Source organism: Symphalangus syndactylus, chromosome 21 (genome assembly GCF_028878055.3).
Source record: "Symphalangus syndactylus isolate Jambi chromosome 21, NHGRI_mSymSyn1-v2.1_pri, whole genome shotgun sequence".
Lineage (NCBI taxonomy): Eukaryota > Metazoa > Chordata > Mammalia > Primates > Hylobatidae > Symphalangus > Symphalangus syndactylus.
In genome coordinates, this window is record NC_072443.2 from 46,068,787 (window position 1) to 46,088,024 (window position 19,238).

At 36.2% G+C, this 19,238-nt stretch overlaps 1 protein-coding gene and 1 long non-coding RNA gene across 2 annotated transcripts in view; one reads left to right on the plus strand and one right to left on the minus strand.

Annotated features, from left to right (window-relative positions):
* Positions 1 to 19,238, minus strand: part of LOC134735476 (uncharacterized) — a 79,132-nt gene that overhangs the window by 16,863 nt on the left and 43,031 nt on the right. Inside the window, exon 3 of the long non-coding RNA XR_010118636.1 lies at positions 2,385 to 2,510. This is a non-coding gene — a long non-coding RNA (uncharacterized lncRNA). The remainder of the gene's footprint in view (positions 1 to 2,384; positions 2,511 to 19,238) is intronic.
* The window catches only part of CASR (calcium sensing receptor), a 107,728-nt gene that overhangs the window by 3,831 nt on the left and 84,659 nt on the right, over positions 1 to 19,238 (plus strand). The gene's annotated exons all lie outside the window — the stretch shown is intronic.

Here is a 19,238-nt window from a genome sequence, read left to right on the forward strand (position 1 = left end):
GAACAAAGTAACTACTTAAAGACATTATAACCATTTAGATAATGGTAATGATGGTCTGAACCATGGCAGTCATGGCAGCAACCATGGAGAAAACTAGCTAAATGCTTGAGATATCGTCAAAGTAGACTCCACCACAGAACTAAGTTACTCATTAGATGTGATCAGTGAGGGAGAGGATTTGAAGAGGTGAAGCCTGAGATTCTGGTCTGTTATCCTTTGACTCTGTCATTCAAGTGATCTTGGGATAGAAAAAAAGAAGTGAGTATCAACAAGGACTGTGGATCAGGAATCTGGGAAGTGCTTGTATACAGAGAACTTCATGATTGGTACCAAAAAAAAAATGCTATCTCTGATTCAGAAGAGCCCTTGACCATTTTGTGTCTGAACATAAAATAGGATCAGTTAATCCATACCAAATATAATACCCATCTTCTCTCTCTCTCTCTTTTTCTCTCTCTCTGTTTCTGGGAGGCTTTCAGTTCAAAGTGGATGGACATTAGACTTCACCTATTTGTCATTGCCTTGAAGTGACACATGTACCCTCACTCATGCCTGGTACTGTTGGTTCAACTCTTGCCTGACACCAGCCTGATTCACTTTTTTCTCCTTTTTCTCATGTCTTCTCATATACAATAAGCACTAATTGAGGTGCCCATATGGACTTTATTAAAGTCCATGAGAATTAGAGGATTCAGGTAGTTCCTATTTCATCATGCAATGAAGTCTTGGTAACCACAGTATCCATTCATAAGGCAGGAAACAATATAGACGTGTGATAGTGTTTGTTGAAAAGCTGCCGAGAGCTTTATTACTGTTTCCACCGAAGGTGGATACTAGGAAGTGCTGATTAAGGGTGTGCTTTTGGATTCAGTTGCTCAAACAACTGTATTATTACTCAAAGCCACAGAAACGAACATTATAATTAGGCAGAGCCAAATGAGTGAGATGGTCAAATATGAAATGAGGAAAACAAGGTCAGCCTCTGCCATGGACAGTCTAGTTTGGTGGAAAGTGGGCTTTCTATCTCTGACCTTCAGCATGACATTAACCTAGCTGAGCCTCAGTTTTTAGTGGTGGACATTCCTTTGAGATCTGTGAAGCAAAGGTAATGCCTCCTTCACAGGGCGGTTGTGAAGTTTAAATGAGTTAAATGTGCTAAACACAATGTGTGGCGTATGGTGGGTGCTTAACTAGCTCATATCCTTTGGCTCAGTTAATCCGCAGCGTCTTTCCTCGCATTGAAAAAGCAGGAAGCGTGCAGATTTCTTGGGTTAAGTAACCTGAATTAATTTGTTTTAATGTGTTTTTCATCTATGATTGATTTTTTTTCCCTGGGAACCAGGGTGGAAACCTGTTTTCCTCCACCCTCAGTGAATGCTTATCAGTGATGATGGGGGCAAAGGTAATATGATACCTGCAGAGAGGAAACTAATTTTAGCCATTCTTCCTTCAACAAGTCTGTCACACACACGCAAGTAAAATTACTAACAAATAGGAAAATTGAGTAATTTGACTTCTTCCTCACATATTTTCTGTTGGTAGAGTTCCTATTAAGCATATTTTTTGTTTATCTTTTGTTTTTCATGTAGGTAGAAAGAAGCAGGCTCAAAGAGATTGTAGTTGTACTCCTCAATAATTGTTTGTCCTTAGGAACAAAGTTTTGCTTTTCTCCTCTTAACAGAAGTTGATGGTTGAAAGAATTATCGAGTCTTTCATATAGTTTTTCTAAATATTCTATAATTTGACATAAGCTTTTAGTTTAGTTTTGTTCACAAGTTGGGTCCCAACTGCATGTCAGATGTTGAGTTGGCACTGTGTACTCAGAGACGCCAGCTGTGGTGCCCAGATCTCCAGTCTGGTAGCCCTTGTGAGAGAGACTGGGTAGGAAGAGAAGTGGAGTGGAGAGTGCAAGCTGATCTTAAACAGCTGGCGGTGGGGGTGACACTCAGGCTGAGGCTTTCTACCACAGCTTCAGGCTTCCAGTCCATCCAATCATGTGCTCCTTTGGGTAAGGATCTGGGTCTACTCATCCCTATGCTCCAAGCCCCTGCCCATTAGAGCCCTTATGTGCTCAGTGCTTGTCGATTAAGAGATTCAGGGAAAGATAGTGAGGAGGCTAGGTGATCTTCTCTTTTCACACTCTTAAAAATGAAAATAGTCCAAGTAAAATTTATACTCCATGCAATTATCAACCAATTTCCATTCATCCTCATCTTTTGAGAGGCAGTACACTACAGTGGTAATAGCCTGGGGCCAGGAATTAGACTACCCGAGCTTGTATCTCAGTTTGACAGCTCACTAACTTCGTGACCTTGGGCAAGTTGTTCAACCTCTCTATGCCCCATTTTCCTTATCTGTAAACTGCAGTTATTAACACTGCTTACCTCTTTGGTTGTTGAAAGACTTATATGAGCTAATACACGTTGTTCAAGCTCATCAAATGTAGACAGCGTTTCTTATTCAACATTGAAACTCCAGAATCCATCATAGTGCCTGATACATTGGAGGAGCTGAATGAATGAATGAATGAATGAACAAATGAATGAGTGACTTAGTGAATGAACAAATCTCAATATGTAGACTGGTATAACAGTCAGCAATTGACAAAGCACCCTCTTAATGTTAATTCATTTGATTCCCAGAACATGTCAGGAGATAAATAAGGCAGCTGAGCAGGGAAGGTATTATCTCCATTTTACAAATTAGGAAACCAGGGTACTGAAAGGTTGGCTTGCCAAAGAAAGCACAACTATAAATAAAAGATCTGGTTAACGTTGCTGATTCTACTTACTCCTAGCTCTCTGCTCTTCTCAAGATTCAGCTGCCTCTTCACCTTATACAGATTTCACAGAACTCAAAGGATGTCCACCAGCAAAAATGAACACACATAGCTTATTTAGCTTTCTGAAGAAATGAGTTTCTTACTGTAAATACACTCGGTCAAGTTAAAACTTAAAGTTGCAACTTGAAGTTTGGAATGTTTTTATTTTTTGGAGAGGGGAGCAGTGGACATTTTGTAAGAATGAGGAAGTTCTTTCTAAGTATGAAAGTAGCAGAGAATCATGAAGGAAAATATTGATAGATTTCATTACATTTAAAATACTTGGGTTTTTTTTGTTTTTTGTTTTGTTTTGTTTTTTTGAGACGGAGCCTCGCTCTGCCACCCAGGCTGGAGTGCAACGGTGCGATCTTGGCTCACTGCAACCTCCGCCTCCCGGGTTCAAGCAATTCTCCTGCCTCAGCCTCCCAAGTAGCTGGGATTACAGGCACACACCGCCATGCCTGGCTAATTTTTGTGTTTTTAGTAGAGACAGAGTTTTACCATGTTGCCCAGGCTAGTCATGAACTCCTGACCTCAGGTGATCCACCCACCTCAGCCTCCCAAACTGCTGGGATTACAGGCATAAGCCACCATGCCTGGCCAACATTTAAAATACTTGTATATAAAAAGTTATAATTAAATTAAAATGAAAATAAACTCAAAAAATTTTGCAACAAATATGCCAAAAGGTTCAAATTTGTAAATATACAGAGCTCATAGAATTTAATAGGAAGAACATTAAGACCATGGTTTCAGAAAAGTAACCAAAGGATGTAATGGTTCAAATGAAGACAATCACATGGATGGTGAAACATACAAATATTTTAACTTTTCTTGAATAAGGGAAGCATTTTTACAATGATATACAATTTCCTTATCAGGAACATTAAGATGTTGAAGATAACGCTAGTGGAGTGGGGCACAATGGAAACTCTCATGACAAATTACCTGGAAAACAATTGCCTTAAAACTGTTCACAGCCTTTGACCAAAGAATTTCATTTTGGGGATTGTATCATTAAGAAATTATCAAAAATATGGTTAAAGACTTATGCCCAATGATGTTCTTCACAGTGAGTATTTGAAACTGACACACAAGAAAAAGCCTATGAGTCCAATAATAAGGGAATGGTTAAATACAGTGTGGTAGATAGGAAGCAGCATAGGCTAGCAGCTAAAAGCATGATTTTGAGTCTTACCACCTGGATTCAAATTCTGGCTCTGTCATGTAACCGTCATGTAACTTTGGAGCCTCTCCAGGCCCTACTTTTTTCATCTGTACAATGGGGACGATAAGAGTATCTAACATATAGGGCTGTTATGTGGCTTAAATGGGTTCATACAGGTCTACACTTCCAAAATCCTCAAAGCTCTAAACACCTAAAGGTTTTATGTAACTTAATTAGCAGCAAAACTTCAGTGAACTGACACAAATCTACTTTATTCCATTTACTGTGACTAGATTTGGCAGATATAATCAATGTTAATCCCTTTCCACAGTTTTACCTTTCTTGCAGAATCTCCAAGATTCTCATTATGAATTGATAACAATCTTACACATTTGAAAAGACTAATTTTGAAGTCAAAGCTAACTAGAGAGCAGGTATATGTATTTTGAACTAATCTCTTGGCCAAGAAACTTTCCCAAATCTTCCATCCCAGGGCTCTCAAACTTTAAGGTGGGGAATATTCTTAATGCATAGATTGCCAATGTCCATCCCCTAGAAAATCTGATTAAGCGGGTCTGGAGTGGGGGCCAAATGTATGTAGTTCCCGTGAGCTCCCAGGCGATGATGGTGAGGCTGATCCATGGATCACCTCTTCTCTCTGCTCTTCTCGCAATCCAGCTGCCTCTCCAGCTTATACAGATTTCATGGAACTCCTGTCCACCAGCAAAAATGAACACGCATAGCTTATTTAGCTTTCTGAAGAAGTGAACTTCTTACTATAAATATGCTCAGTCAAGTTAAAATTTAAAGTTACAACTGGAAGTTTGGAAAGTTTTTAACTTTTGGAGAGGGGAGCAGGTAGCCACACTCTAATCTACTCCTTCTTTAATTTTCATCACCCCTCACATTGTATCTTTTTATTTGAACCTTTTCATTTCTGAAAATCTTCGACCTTTTTTTTTTTCATATTATCATTCTCCTATTCTCTCATTTCTGTTTTCCCTTTTTTTTTTTTTTTTGAGTCTCACTCACTCTGTCACCCAGTCTATAGTGCAGTGGGACGATCTCAGCTCACTGCAACCTCCACCTCCTGGGTTCAAGCAATTCTCCTGCCTCAGCCTCCCAAGTAGCTGAGATTACAGGCATGTACCACCACGCCCATCTGATTTTTGTATTTTTGATAGAGACAGGATTTCACCATGTTGGCCAGCTGGTATCAAACTCCTGACCTCAAGTGATCCACCTGTCTTGGCCTCCCAAAGTGCTGGGATTACAGGCATGAGCCACCGTGCCCCGCCCTATCCTCTCATTTCTATGGGGTGCTTTTATTCCTAGGAATAGTAATGTAATAAAATTATTTATCAGTTTCTGAGTACTTACCATGTGCCAGTAACAGTTAAAAGTGGAACGTTTCTTGGCCAAGAGATTAGTTCAAAATACATATACCTGCTCTCTAGTTAGCTTTGACTTCAAAATTAGTCTTTTCAAATGTGTAAGATTGTTATTAATTCATAAACAGAATCTTGGAGATTCTGCAAGAAAGATAATACTATGGAAAGGGATTAACATTGATTATATCTGCCAAATCTAGTCACAGTAAAGTAACACAGTTACTACAGTTACTTTATTTTTTTATCCTTCTGACAACCCTGAAAGGAGGGTTATTGGAAGGGTTTTTATACTTTATCCTTTTTATCCTGGAAGGGATAAAAACCCTCCCAATAACCCTCATTTAAGTGATGAGAGGACTGAGGTCCTAGGCCTGAGGGTTTGTAGGTGGTGGAAACTAGTCATCTTGGCCCCAAAGCCTAAGCTCTTTTCACTTTACTGTCCTGCCCATTTCACATGGTAGTACACATCCCATGCTCTCCGGTCTACATGCCTTCTCATTCCTGCCTCCACTACTTAATTCCTGCAGAGTCCCCAGCTTGGAACCCCCTATCTCCTTATCACCTATTCAGGTACCAATCTAGGCCTTCTATAACGTGAAGTGCCCCCAAATATACTTGCACAGCCCACACTCAACTGCTTCTGTTGTTCCTAATTGGCCTTTTATCATATATGAATTTGTTTTTTTACACCAAGGGATTTTTGTCTTCCTAACTGGATTTAGAGCTCCTTGAAAACAGGGCCCATCTCATGCATCTCTGGGTCTCCCTTGGAACAGCCATGGTGAGGACTGATTGCCTCCTTCACCCCCAACTTTCTACTCTTCTTCCTTCCTGTCCCCCCACCCACCACTTGTCCCTTCCTATCTTGGTGAAATCAAGCCACACCAACAAGAAGGCAAAAAAAAGAGGCCAGGTTTCACCCTTCCTAATCTCCCTCCCTGTGTGTGGTTTGTTAGTGTTTGCCTTGTGGTTCCACATGTCATGAGAAGGAAGTTTTTTTTTGAGAAGGAGCTTTTCTCATGAATGTTATGAGAAGGAACTTTTCCTCTACTTGGCAGAGAGGTACTAGCCATGTCTTATAACCCTTGGTCCTCTTGAGGGTTTCCAGAACTCCCTTCCTTCTTTCCATGTTTATTCAAATTCCATTTTCATTATTGTACTTCCCAGTTTCACCCAACATACATGTTATCACCCAAGTATATGCCAAGAGTCCTTGCCTGTCCATTCCCAGCTTATACATCTATGGAGCTACTTTCTGCAGTGAGATCTGTTGGGAGCAGCATGGCCAACATTCATTTGGTCTGTACACTTTGGTTATATTCTTCCCTGCCACCTCCCTTCCTCTTCCTCCTCCTTTCTTCTTCTTACTTTTTCCTCCTCCTCCTCCTGCTTCCTGCTCCTCCTTCTCCTTTTTCTTCCTCCCTCTCTTTCTTCACTTCCCTCCCTCCCTCCCTTCTCCATCTTTCTGAGGTTATTACTCCTATTATTAGTTGGGCAGTGTTATCAACCCACTATGACAGCACTCAACACTCAACTTACACATCCCAGAGCTTGTAATCTTCCTTTTGTAATTTTCCCACAACTTGTCATTTCCTTGTAACAGGGCTACAGAGCAGCTGGGCCTCCCAGCAAAAGGGTGAGATTTCCTGTGGTGCTTTCATTTCCTCCCCATCCATTTAGTACAACAGTGCTGGTTGTGTTTGTGTTACAGGTTCATGTAGCTACACTGCTACACTGACACCACCACTATTGCATAATTTCAGATTGAATTAATTTTCTTGTTCAAACGGGTTTTTTCTGACCCATATTTATGAACCAGTTTTGTGGTGTTCTTGATGCTTTCCTTTGGTGTGTTCTGTAATCTGAATTTCTTCTTTTTGCTGCCCCATTCCATGTGCTATTCTTGGCAGTTTTCATAGTGGAACACTAGGGGAGAAAAATTATCCTGAGGAATATCATTTACTATTTAGTGTTGACAATGCGTTAGGCATTATGCTAAAGATTTTATACATTGCTTCATTTAATCCTATCAAAAATTTTAGGTAGTTATTATCCCGGTACACATGGAGAAACTGAAGTTTAGTCAGGCTAAGTGATTTGTATGAGGTCTCATGGCCAGTAAGTGGAACACCCTAGATTCAAAATCAGTTCATATCATTCCAAAGCCCATAGTCAAAAATGTAGTTTATGGAATCTTTTAACTCACCTTTTAAAAATGTAATGAGTTTTTCAATAGCTCTCTCATACCCTGCTGTGAGAATATAAATGAATACACCCTTTCTGGAGGGCAATTTAGCAATACATATAAAAAGCTTTTTAAAATATTCTTATCGTTTAATCTAACAATTCCCATGCCTGAGTTTATGCTAAGGAAATAATCGTTAATATGTTCAAAGATTTTACCCTAAGGAAATTCAGGATGGACGTATTCATAATATGAAAAATTTGAAACAGGTTCTATGTCCAACAAAAGAGAATTGGCTAAATAAAGCATGATACATAATCAATGAAATACCAAGTATTAATTATAAATCATGTGGAAAAAGACTATGTAGTGACATAGAAATGTGTTTATGATATAAACACATGGTACGGTATGGTAAATAACATAAATATATAGTATGGTAAATAACATATACAACATATGGTATGGTAAATAACATACCATAGGATTTCAGATTAAATCAATTTAAAAAAAATAAATACTACAAAATAAACTCAAAGAGGAATGATATCGAACTAGGACATGAATATGTAACATATATTTAAAAAATGTGAAAAGCTGTGAGATGAAGTAACGTGCTGGAATTAAGACTAATTTTTATTTCTTTTATCTTTTTTACTATGTAATAATTAATTTTCAGTTGACATTTACTTTTTTCTAGCTTTTTGATTTTGGGTTTTGGGGTTTGTTTTTGTTTGTTTTGTTTTGTTTTTGAGGCAGGGTCTCACTCTGTCACCCAGGCTGGAGTGCAGTGGTGAAATCACAGCTCACTGCAGCTTGGCCTCCCCAGGCTCAGGTGATCCTCCCACCTCAGCCTCCCAAGTAGCTGGGACTACAGGCATGCCCCACCATGCCCAGCTAATGTTTGTATTTTTTGTAGAGGTGGGATTTCACCATGTTGCCCAGGATGGTGGTTATTTTTTTAATTGGAAAAATGTCTGCATGTTGTCCGCTTTGCTACCCCCAGTTTTACTGAGGTATAATTGACAAATAAAATTGTATATGTTTAAAGTGTATAATGTGATGATTTGACATATGTAAATATTGTGAAATGATTACTACAATCAAGCTAGTTAACATATCCATCACCTCACCTCAGTTACCTTTTTTTTGTATGTGTGGTCACAACATTAAAGGTCTACTCTCTTTGCCAATTTCAAGTGTACAATACAGTATTATTAACCACAACCAAGATGCTGTACATTAGAGCGCCAGAATTTATTCATCTTAGAGCTGAAAGTGTGTACGCTTTGACCAACATCTCTTTGGACTTCCATCTTGGGCATTTCCTCTGTTGGTGTTTTTATGCTAACTCCTTGGTCATTTTTTTGCTCACCAACCTGGTGGGCTGAGCTTGGGAGCTAATCATTCGGCCTGGAAATATTGGCACAAAACTGAACTTTTGTCTGGTGCTGTGTATCCTTGTGTGGTTCTGGTAGGAAATTCATAACTTGTTTGAGCAAAGCAAGCTAACTAACTAAATGTCCTTTCCACCTCCCTCTACTAGTTTTGTGAACCCCAGCAGCCCTTATTTTTTCATCTAGAGTTTAGTAGCTATCTTTCTTTACCATCACTCACATTGTGAAGGAAATTCCATGCTTTTTTAAAAATTACAAGACCTTTGACCAATGTTCATATTTACCAGTGTTCCCATTTTGTATTTATAATTTCCCCCATAACCAAATAAGCATTTCTATAGACACAACATTCTGTCTCCTCGGTTTCTTTAATAACTCTTTTTTTCTTAATTTGGGTTTTCATTTGTTTTTCTTCTCTTTTGACTCAGGGTGTTTTGTTTGATCCAGTGTCAGAACTAGGCCATTTCCCAACTGCCTTGTGCTGTTGATTCATATCGATCTCCTAAACTCATCACATCGCCTCCCCTTCTTTCAGGCTTCAAGATGTCCTTGCAGAGTGCCCCATTCCTTCTTCAGCTTTTCTTTCTGCTGTCATCACTTTGATCATCTGTCTGCCAGCTTTGGCTTCCTTCATTGACCCCTTTTCATTCCTCACCTATAAAGTCCACCTATCAGTCTCTCATCTATTTTTATTCTTCACTGGCTGTTTCAACTGCTAGTCCTGAGTCTAATCATTTAAGCCTTTGATTTGGGCCTTCCCTGAAGCATTTTTTCAGATCTTTTAAAAAATGTCTCACCACTCTGACTTCTCAGAGCTCTGCAGAGCTTTCTGACTCATGCTTTTTTCTTTAGGGCATAATTGATTATAGAAGGAATAATTCACCTCAGGAGATAAAATACTGAAACAACATCAATTAGCATTCCTTCTATTAAAAAAAGATTAGATAAAAAGCAAGTCATCTTTATAAAGAGCAAATTATCTGTAGCCAACTCAGAGAAAAGGATTTATGGCACAGAATTTCCACCTCTCAGAATAAATGCTGAGGAGATGATCAGACAAATGTTAAATAAGTACTTGAAAATAAGTAATTGAAATGGTATTTGTAGTAGTAAAAACTTAAGAAATATCTTAAATGCCCAGCAGTACATGATTGGCTATGTAAATTTTGACTCATGCATGCTGTGAATTACGAGGAGTCATTAAATATTATGTTTTTGTGATAATATGTATGTATATATGATAATAAATATATATTTTGAATAAAAAATTGCAGACCAGAATGTATAATATGATCCCATTTCTGTAAAAATTATATATGTATGTGTATATATAATCACTGAAATAAGGTCTCTTGGTGATGGTCTTTTTGAGGGATTTTTTATTTTTTGTTTCTTTTTGTTTCTGCTTTCTACTTTTCTAAATCATTCATGTATTTTACAGTTAGGAAATGTTGTTTTTTAGACAAAACAACTACTAGTTTCTTAGTGAATTACATAGCTAACTTCATTTTTTGATTGTTCATTTTATATCTTCCTAACATTTTACTATGAAATTACTCAAAAAATTTTTGTCTTTGTATTATAAAATTGTCATTCATACTAGAGATAATATGTTTTATATACACATATATATGAGAGGATATATATATATATATGGGGGATAAAGAATAATTATAAAATGGACACCTGTATTCCCAAATTCAGCTTAAGAAAATTAATTCTTTGAAACCTCTTTGTATTCCTAATCAAATCTTTCCTGCTCTTTCCACCAAAGAAGTAATCATTCCCAAATTTGTATTTCACATTCCCTCTTTTTATAGATTTATGATATTTACATATTCAGTTCATTATGCTACTACTTGTGTTACTGTAATGCACATTAGTTCATAAACAATAAGTAAATAAGGGAATTGCGTCAATATACATGGAAGTCACATTGCTTATACAACATCTTTCCCGATACATAAATGATCTGTACCACTAAGGAACTGCAGCTGCCTGCGGAGTACACTAACACAGCTGAATACAGCAAGCTGTGAATTTCTGTACATGGAACTCATCCACTGCAAGTTCTTCCTCTTGGCTCGCTTTGGCCTTCTATTCAATCTGAGAAGTGCTGATTATATAGTTCTTCCTGATCTTTGGGCATTTTATCCTAAGGTAGCTTCTTCAACCCTTCCTTAAACCTTCTCCTAAGAAATTATCTTCCTTTTTTCTATATGCTGAATTATTGTATTTGCAGTGGTATTTATTTAATGTAAATGGAGAAAGTATTTATTGATTAAGAATGTAATTTGCCTTATAATTTTCCCAGTGTTTTATTAGGATTTTTATTGTTTTATTAAATTCTGGTTACAAAATTATAGAGGATTTTTTTCCCTTTTTTCCGTATAAAAATAGTCCATAATCTGTTACTTTTAATCCTTAGTTTTGCAGAACGTGAGGGTTAAAAAAATACATATATTATCAGAAGGAAAAGGCTGATTTCACAGAAGTAAAAAGTAGAATAGTGGTTACTAGAGGGTAGGAAGGATGTGAGGGTGGGAGGTGATAACCAGAAGTTGGTTAAGGTATACAAAATTACAACTAGATAGGAAGAGCATGTTCAAGTGCTCTACAGGACTGTACCGTGACTATAACTAACAACAACTTATTGTATATTTTCAAATAGCTAGAAGAGCAGTTTTTTGGTGTTTTATTTATTTATTTATTTATTTTGAGACGCATTTTCACTCTCATTGCCCAGGCTGGAGTGCAATGGTGCAATCTTGGCTCACCGCAACCTCCTCCTCCCCAGTTCAAGCGATTCTCCTACCTCAGCCTCCCAAGTAGCTGGGATTACAGGCATGAGCCATCACACCTGGCTAATTTTTTGTATTTAGTAGAGATGGGGTTTCATCATGTTGGTCAGGCTGGTCTCGAACTCCTGACCTCAGGCGATCCACCTGCCTTGACCTCCCAAAGTGCTGGGATTACAGGCATGAACCACCACACCTGGCCGAAGAGCAGATTTTGAAAGCTCCCAACACAAAGAAATGATAAAGTATTGAGGTGATGGATATGCTAATTACCCTGATTTGATCATTACACATTGTATACATGTATTGAAATATCACACAAAACCACATAAAATGTATAATTATGTGTCAAATAAAAATCATAATGAAAGCAAAATAAATACACACATACATATATTACCTTATACCAGAAACAGCTGTATCCCTAAACAATATATTGTTTAACGTTGCATTGTTTTGAGTTTTGTACAAATGGAGTCATGCTCTTCACATTTTTTCAATTTTTTAAAAAATGTATTATATTTGTGAGAGTAATCCATGTTAATGACTATCACTGTAGTTTATTCATTTTTACTGCTGTTTAGAATTTCAGTGTATGAGTGTGCCAAAATTTATTTATCTATTCTTCTGTCAGTGGAGCAGTTGGTATTTGTGGTTTCCTGCTGTTATAAAAAATGTTATAAATATTTTCTTATGATTCTTTGGCACATGTACAAAAGTCTCTAGGGAATTATACCTAGGAGTAAAAACATTTATGCTTATTAGACAATGCAAAATGGATTTCCAAAGTGATTTTACCCATTTAAACTTGTTCATTAGTGTAAGAGAGAGCTCAGCTAAGCACATCCTTGCCAACAGTTGAATCATTGCCAAACTGTTGCGGTTTCAATTCGATTACCAATGAGTATATGCTTCTTCTCTTAGTACATTCATATTTTTTTCTCCATGTAATGCTTGTGAATATCTTTTGCCCATTGTTTTCCAAATGGGAGGTTTCTATTTTTCTTTCAATAGGAATGCTATATATTCTGGATACTAATCTTTTCTGTTTACATTGCTGTAACTATCATCTTCCAATTTGTGGCTTATTTCACTTTTAGGTTCTTTTTATGAACAGTACTTCTTAATTTAATGTAATTGAATTTATCATTTTTTCTTTCACCTTTTGTGGCTTTTTTTGTTAAGAAACCTTTCTTAAGAATAGTTATAAAGACATTCTCCTATAATTTCTTCTAAATTCTTAAAAGTTTTTCCTATCACATTTAAATCTTCAAGGCATTTGCAATTGATTTTTGTGTATGATTTGAGTACAGATCCAAATTAATTTTTTCCACATGGATAACCAGTTGTCTCAATACTGTTATAGAATAGTCTGCCCTTTCTCCTACCAATACACAGTACCATCTGTCAATTATCAAGGTCCCGTGTATGCATGAGTCTGCTTCTGAGCTCTGTTCTGTACTGTTTGTCTTCCCTGCCATTATCAACTATCTCAATTATTCCAGCCAAATATTAAACTTTGTTAGCAGATAGGGTGAGCCTCCCTTCTGTGTTCTTTTTCTTCTGAAGTATTGACTGTTTCCAGCTCTTTGCTTGTTCACATAACTTATAAGAATCAACTAGCCAAGTTGTGCATTTGCGACACACACATACACCTATTGAGATTTTTTATTAGAACTGCGGTGAATTTGGACAGAGCTGACATTCCAACAATATTGAGCCTTCGTATCTGTATGAACACAGGAGAGACAGTCATGGGTTGCTTTACAATGGGGATCTGTTCTGAAAAATGTGTTGTTAGGTGATTTCATTATTGTTTGAACATCATAGAGTACACTTACACAAACCCAAATGGTATAGCCTACTTACACCTAGCTATATGGTATAGCCAATTGCTCCTAGGCTACAAACCTGTACAGCATGTGCCTGTATTGAATTTTTGTGGGCAGTTGTAACACAGTGGTAACTATTTGTCTGTCTAAGCATATATAAACATAGAAAAGGTACAGTAAAACATGGTATAAAAGGCCAAAAAAAGGGTACACCTGTATAATAAGGTACTAACCATGAATGGGACTTGCAGGACTGGAAATTGCTCTGGGTGAGTCAGTGAGCGAGTGATGAGTGAATATGAAGGCCTAGGACTCACTGTGCACTGTGAACACTGTAAACACTGTAAACTTAGGCTATATTAAATTTATCTTTAAAAATAAAGTAATTGTACTATGATGTTGGGATAGGTAAGATGTCACTATGTGATAGGAATTTTTTAGCTCCATCATAATTTTACGGGACCACCATGGTATATGCAGTTTGTAGTGTATGACTATATTTAGATTTTCTTTAATGTCTTTCAGCATTTGAATTTTTCTCCATAAAGTTCTTGTACATCTTTAGTTTGTTTTCTGTTTTTTCATTTTTTTAATTGATGAATAATAGACATACATAGTTTGTGGATACCTGTGATAATTTAATACATTCATGTACTTGTAAAGATGAAATCAGTGTACTTGGGATATCCATCACCTTAAATACTTGTCATTTTTTAGGCTAGAACCATTCCAGTTATTCTCTTCTAGCTATTTTGAAATATACAATAGATTATTGTAAACTGAAGTCACCCTGCTGATCTATCTAAACACTGTCTTATTTATTTTATCAAACCTTGTATTTGTACCCATTAATCAAGTTCTCTTCATCCCCCAAGCCTCTGGTGACCAGTAGTCTCCTCTCTATTTTCATGAGATCCACTTTTTAGCTCCCATATATAAATGAGAACATGTGACATTTGTCTTTCTATGCTTGGCTTATTTTACTTACTATAATGATCTCTAGTTCCATCCATGTTACAATAAATGACAGGACTTCATTCTTTTTTATGGTTGAATAATATTCCATTGTGGACAGACCCCATATTTTCTTAATTTATTCATCCATTGATGGGCACTTCAGGTTGATTCCATATTTTGGCTATTGTGAGCAGTGCTGCAATAAACATAGGAGTGAAAATATCTTCTTGATATATTGACTTTTTTAGATATCTGTCCAGTAGTGGAATTGTTAGATCGTATGGTAGTTCTATTTTTCATTTTTTGAGGAACCTCCAAGCTATTCTCCATAGTGGCTATACTAATTTACATCCTCACCAACAGTGTATGAAGGTTCCCCTTTCTCCTCATTCTCACCAGCATTTGTTATTGCCTGTCTTTTTTATAAAAACCGATTTAACAGGGGTAAGGTAATATCATGTTATAGTATGATTTGCATGTCTCTGATGATACATGATGTTGAGCATTTTTTCATATACTTGTCAACCATTTGTATGTCTTCTTTTGAGAAATGTCTATTCAGATCTTTTGCCCATTTTTTAATTGCATTATTCGTTTTTTTGCTATTGAGTTGTTTGAGTTCCTTATATATTCTGGTTATTAACCCCTTGTCAGATGAGCAGTTTGTATGTATTTTCTCCCATTCTGTGGGTTGTCTCTCCACTTTGTTGATTGTTTCTTTTGCTGTAAAGCAGCTTTTTAGTTTGATGTAATCCCATTTTTCTATTTTTCCTTTTTGTTATTTGTGCTTATGAAGTCTTACCCAAATAAGTCCTTGCCCAGACCAATGTCCTGAAGCATTTCCCGAGTGCTTTCTTCTATTAATTTCATACTTTCGGGTCTTACATTTTTAAATCAATTTTGACTTGATTTTGGTGTGTGGTGAGAGACAGGAGTCTAGTTTCATTCTTCTGCATATGGGAAGTTACCAGTTTTCCCAGCACCACTTATTGAAGAGACTATGATTTCCCCATTGTATGTCTGTGGCACCTTTATGAAAGCTGAGTTGGCTGTAAATGCATGGATTTCTACCTGGGTTCTCTCTTCTGTTCCATTGTTCTACATGTCTGTTTTTTTATGCCTTTATGCTGATTTTGTTACTATAGCTTTGTAGTAAATTTTAAAGTCAGGTAGTGTGATGCCTCCGGCTTTGTTCTTTGCTCTTTGGCTGTTCAGGGTCTTCTGTAGTTCCTTGTAAATTTTAGGATTTTGTTTTCTATTTCTGTGAAGAATATCATTGGTCCTTTGATAGGGATTGCATTGAATCCGTAACTTGCTTTGGGTACTATTGTCACTTTAACAATAACAATTCTTCTAATCCATGAGCATGGAATAGCTTTTCATTTTTTGTGTGTGTCCTCTTCAATTTCTTTTATCAGTGTTTTATAGATTTCCTTATATAGATTTTTCACTTATTTGATTAAATTTTTTCCTAGATATTTTATATTCTTTGTAACTATTATAAATAGGATTTTTTTATGATTTCTTTTTCAGATTGTTCACTGGTGGTGTATATAAATGTTAGTGATTTTTGAGTGTTGATTTTCGTATCCTGCAGCTTTACTGAATTCATTTGTCAGTTCTAATAGTTTTTTTGGTGGAGTCTTTAGGTTTTTCTCATTATAAGATCATGTTGTCTGTAGACAAGGCTAATTTGACTTCTTCCTTTCCTATTTGGATGTTCTTTATTTCTTTCTTTTGCCTAGTTACTCTAGCCAAGGACTTCTAGTACTGCATTGAATAAAAGTGGTATAAATAGTCACCTTTGTTTTTTTCCATATTGTAAAGGAAAGCCCTTTAATTTTTCTCCATTCACTATGACGTTAGCTGTGGCTTTCTCATGTATGGTCTTTATTGTTTTAGAGGTATGATCCTTCTATGCCGTTTGATGAGGGTTTTTTTTTTTATCATAAAGGCATGTTGAATTTTATCAAATGCCCTTCAAATATCTATTAAAATCATATAGTTTTTGTTGTTGGTTCTGTTAATGTGATGTATCACGGTTATTGATTTGAGTATGTGGAACCATCCTTGCATCCCTGGGATGAATCCTACTTAATCATGGTGAATGATTTTTTTAATGTGTTGTTGCATTCATTGTGCTAGTATTTTGTTGATAATTTTTACATCTATGACTATCAGGAATAGTGGCCTGTAAGTTTTCTTTTTTTGCTGTGTCCTCATCTGGTTTTGGTATCAGGATAACGCTGACCTCGAACAATGAGTTTGTAAGTATTCTCTCTTCTTTAATTTTTTTGAAGTGTTTTGGTAGAGTTGGTATTAATTTTTCTTTAAATGTTTAATGGAATTCATCAGTGAAGCCAGCAGGTCCTGGGCTTTTCTTTGATGAGAGACTTTTATTATGGCTTCTATTTCATTACTCAGTATTGGTTTATTGAGGTTTTGGATTTCCTCATGTTTCAACCTTTGTAGGTTGTGTGTGTCCAGGAATTTATCCATTTCTTCTAGATTTTCCAGTTTGTAATAGTCATAACAGTCTCTAATGATTCTTTGTAATTCTTCAGTCTCAATTGTTATGTTTCCTTTTTTTGCTTCTGATAGTATTTAGTTGGGTCTTCTCTTTTTTCTTATTTACTCTAGTCAAAAGTTTGTGAATTTTGTTTATCTTTTCAAAAAACCAATTTTTCATTTTGTCGACCCATTATTTTTTAGTCTCAATTTCATTTATATCTGCTCTGATTTTATTATTTCTTTCCATTAATTTGGGGTTTGGTTTGTTCTTGCTTTTGTAGTTCCCTGAGGTGCATATTAGCAAATATTAATAGCTCTAAAGGGAGAGATAGACCTCAATACAATAGTATTGTATTGCAAAGTCCCCTGCAACAAGTAGAGGACTTTAACACCTCATGCTCAGTAATGGACAGATCAGACAGAAAATCAACAGGGAGACATCAGAGTTAAACTACACAACACACCTCATAGGCCTAACTGACATTTATAGAACATTTCACCCAACTGCTGTAGAATACACGTTATTTTCATCAGCACAACTAACATTCTCCAAATAGACCATATCTTAGGCCACAAAAGAAGTCCAAACACATTTTTTAAAAAATAGAAATTATATCAAGTATCTTTTCTGACTACTATGAAATAAAACTAGAAATCAATGACAAGAGGAACTTCGGAAACTTCACAAACACATGGAAATTAAACACTGTGTTTCTGAACACCAGTGAGTCAATGAAGAAATTAAGAAGGACATTTTAAAATGTCTTGAAATGAATGAAAATGGAAATACAGCATACTAAAATCTATGGGATACAACAAAAGCAGTACTAAGAAGGAGGTTCATAGCAATAAATATGCTTATATCAAAAAAGTAGAAAGACTTCAATGGTTCGTCTTATTTTTGGGAAAATTACTTTTCGTTATTGTTATAAGTAGCAACTACTTATAACAAACTTCCTTCCTAAGAATAAACTTCTTTCCTGAGAAGGAAGTAAATAAACTTCCTTCCTGAAAAGGAAGTTCATAGCATTAACTCTGATGTTTCCCTGTTGATTTTCTGTGTGAATGATCGGTCTGTTACTGAGAGTGGGTGCGAAAGTCCCCTACTATTACTGTATTGCAGTCTATCTCTCCCTTTAAGTCTAATAATAACAAAATGTGTTATTATTATAGCAAAAGTAGTACTAAGAAGGGAGTTTATAGCAATACATGAATATCTCAAAACAGTGGAAAAACTTTAATAGTTCATTTTATTCTGAGAAACTTTTTATTTTAAGTAGTATCTACTTACAAAGTATATATTTTACTTATCAGTTATTAATGGAAATACAAATGATTCTTTTATACTTTATATCTCGCAACTTTGCTAAATTCTCTCTTTGTTTTTTCTTTAGACGGGTCTTACCATGCTGCTTAAGCTGGGCTCAAGTGATTTTCCCATCTTAGCCTCTTGAGCAGCTAGGAATACAGTCACCACACCCAGCCTAAATTTTCTTATTAATTCTAATTATTTGTATGTAGATGTTAAGATTATCATGTTTTCTGTAATTAATGATCTTTTTTTTCTAAACCTTACATGCTTGATATATTTTTGTTATATTACTAAGCTAGCTGAAACCTCTGGGAAAATAATAAAAAGAAGTGATGATAGGGCATCCTTGTCTTGTTCTTGATTTTTAAAGGAAAGACTTTTAAGATTTTTGTCAGTAAATGTGGTATTTTTTGGGCATCGATTTTTTTAATAATCACTGTTTATTACATTAATGATATTTCCGTCAACTTCCAGCTTGCTAAGGTCTTCCCATGAAAGGATGTTGAATTTTATCAATTTTATCTTTCTCCCCATGGGAGCAGACATCTCAGACTAATGAGTTGGCCTCTGGAGACCTGGAATGTGTGGAAAGCATGTTTGGCTTCTTTCCCTCCAGCACTGAATGGCTACATATTTTGGAACATGCCTTCCTCATACTGATTAGAAACAGTGAACCTGAAGTTTAGCCTTGGAGAAAAAGGAAAGAGTGCATGCCTTAGATGTAGATTATTTAGGCTAACATAGCGGAAGAAAAAGATCTTCTGTGTAGTTCACTCTCAGTCACTAGAGTTTGACACTGGGGCTTGGAGGTCTCAGCTAATATTCTGAGTATATGCCATTTCCCCTGAAACCATGAGGGCAGGATT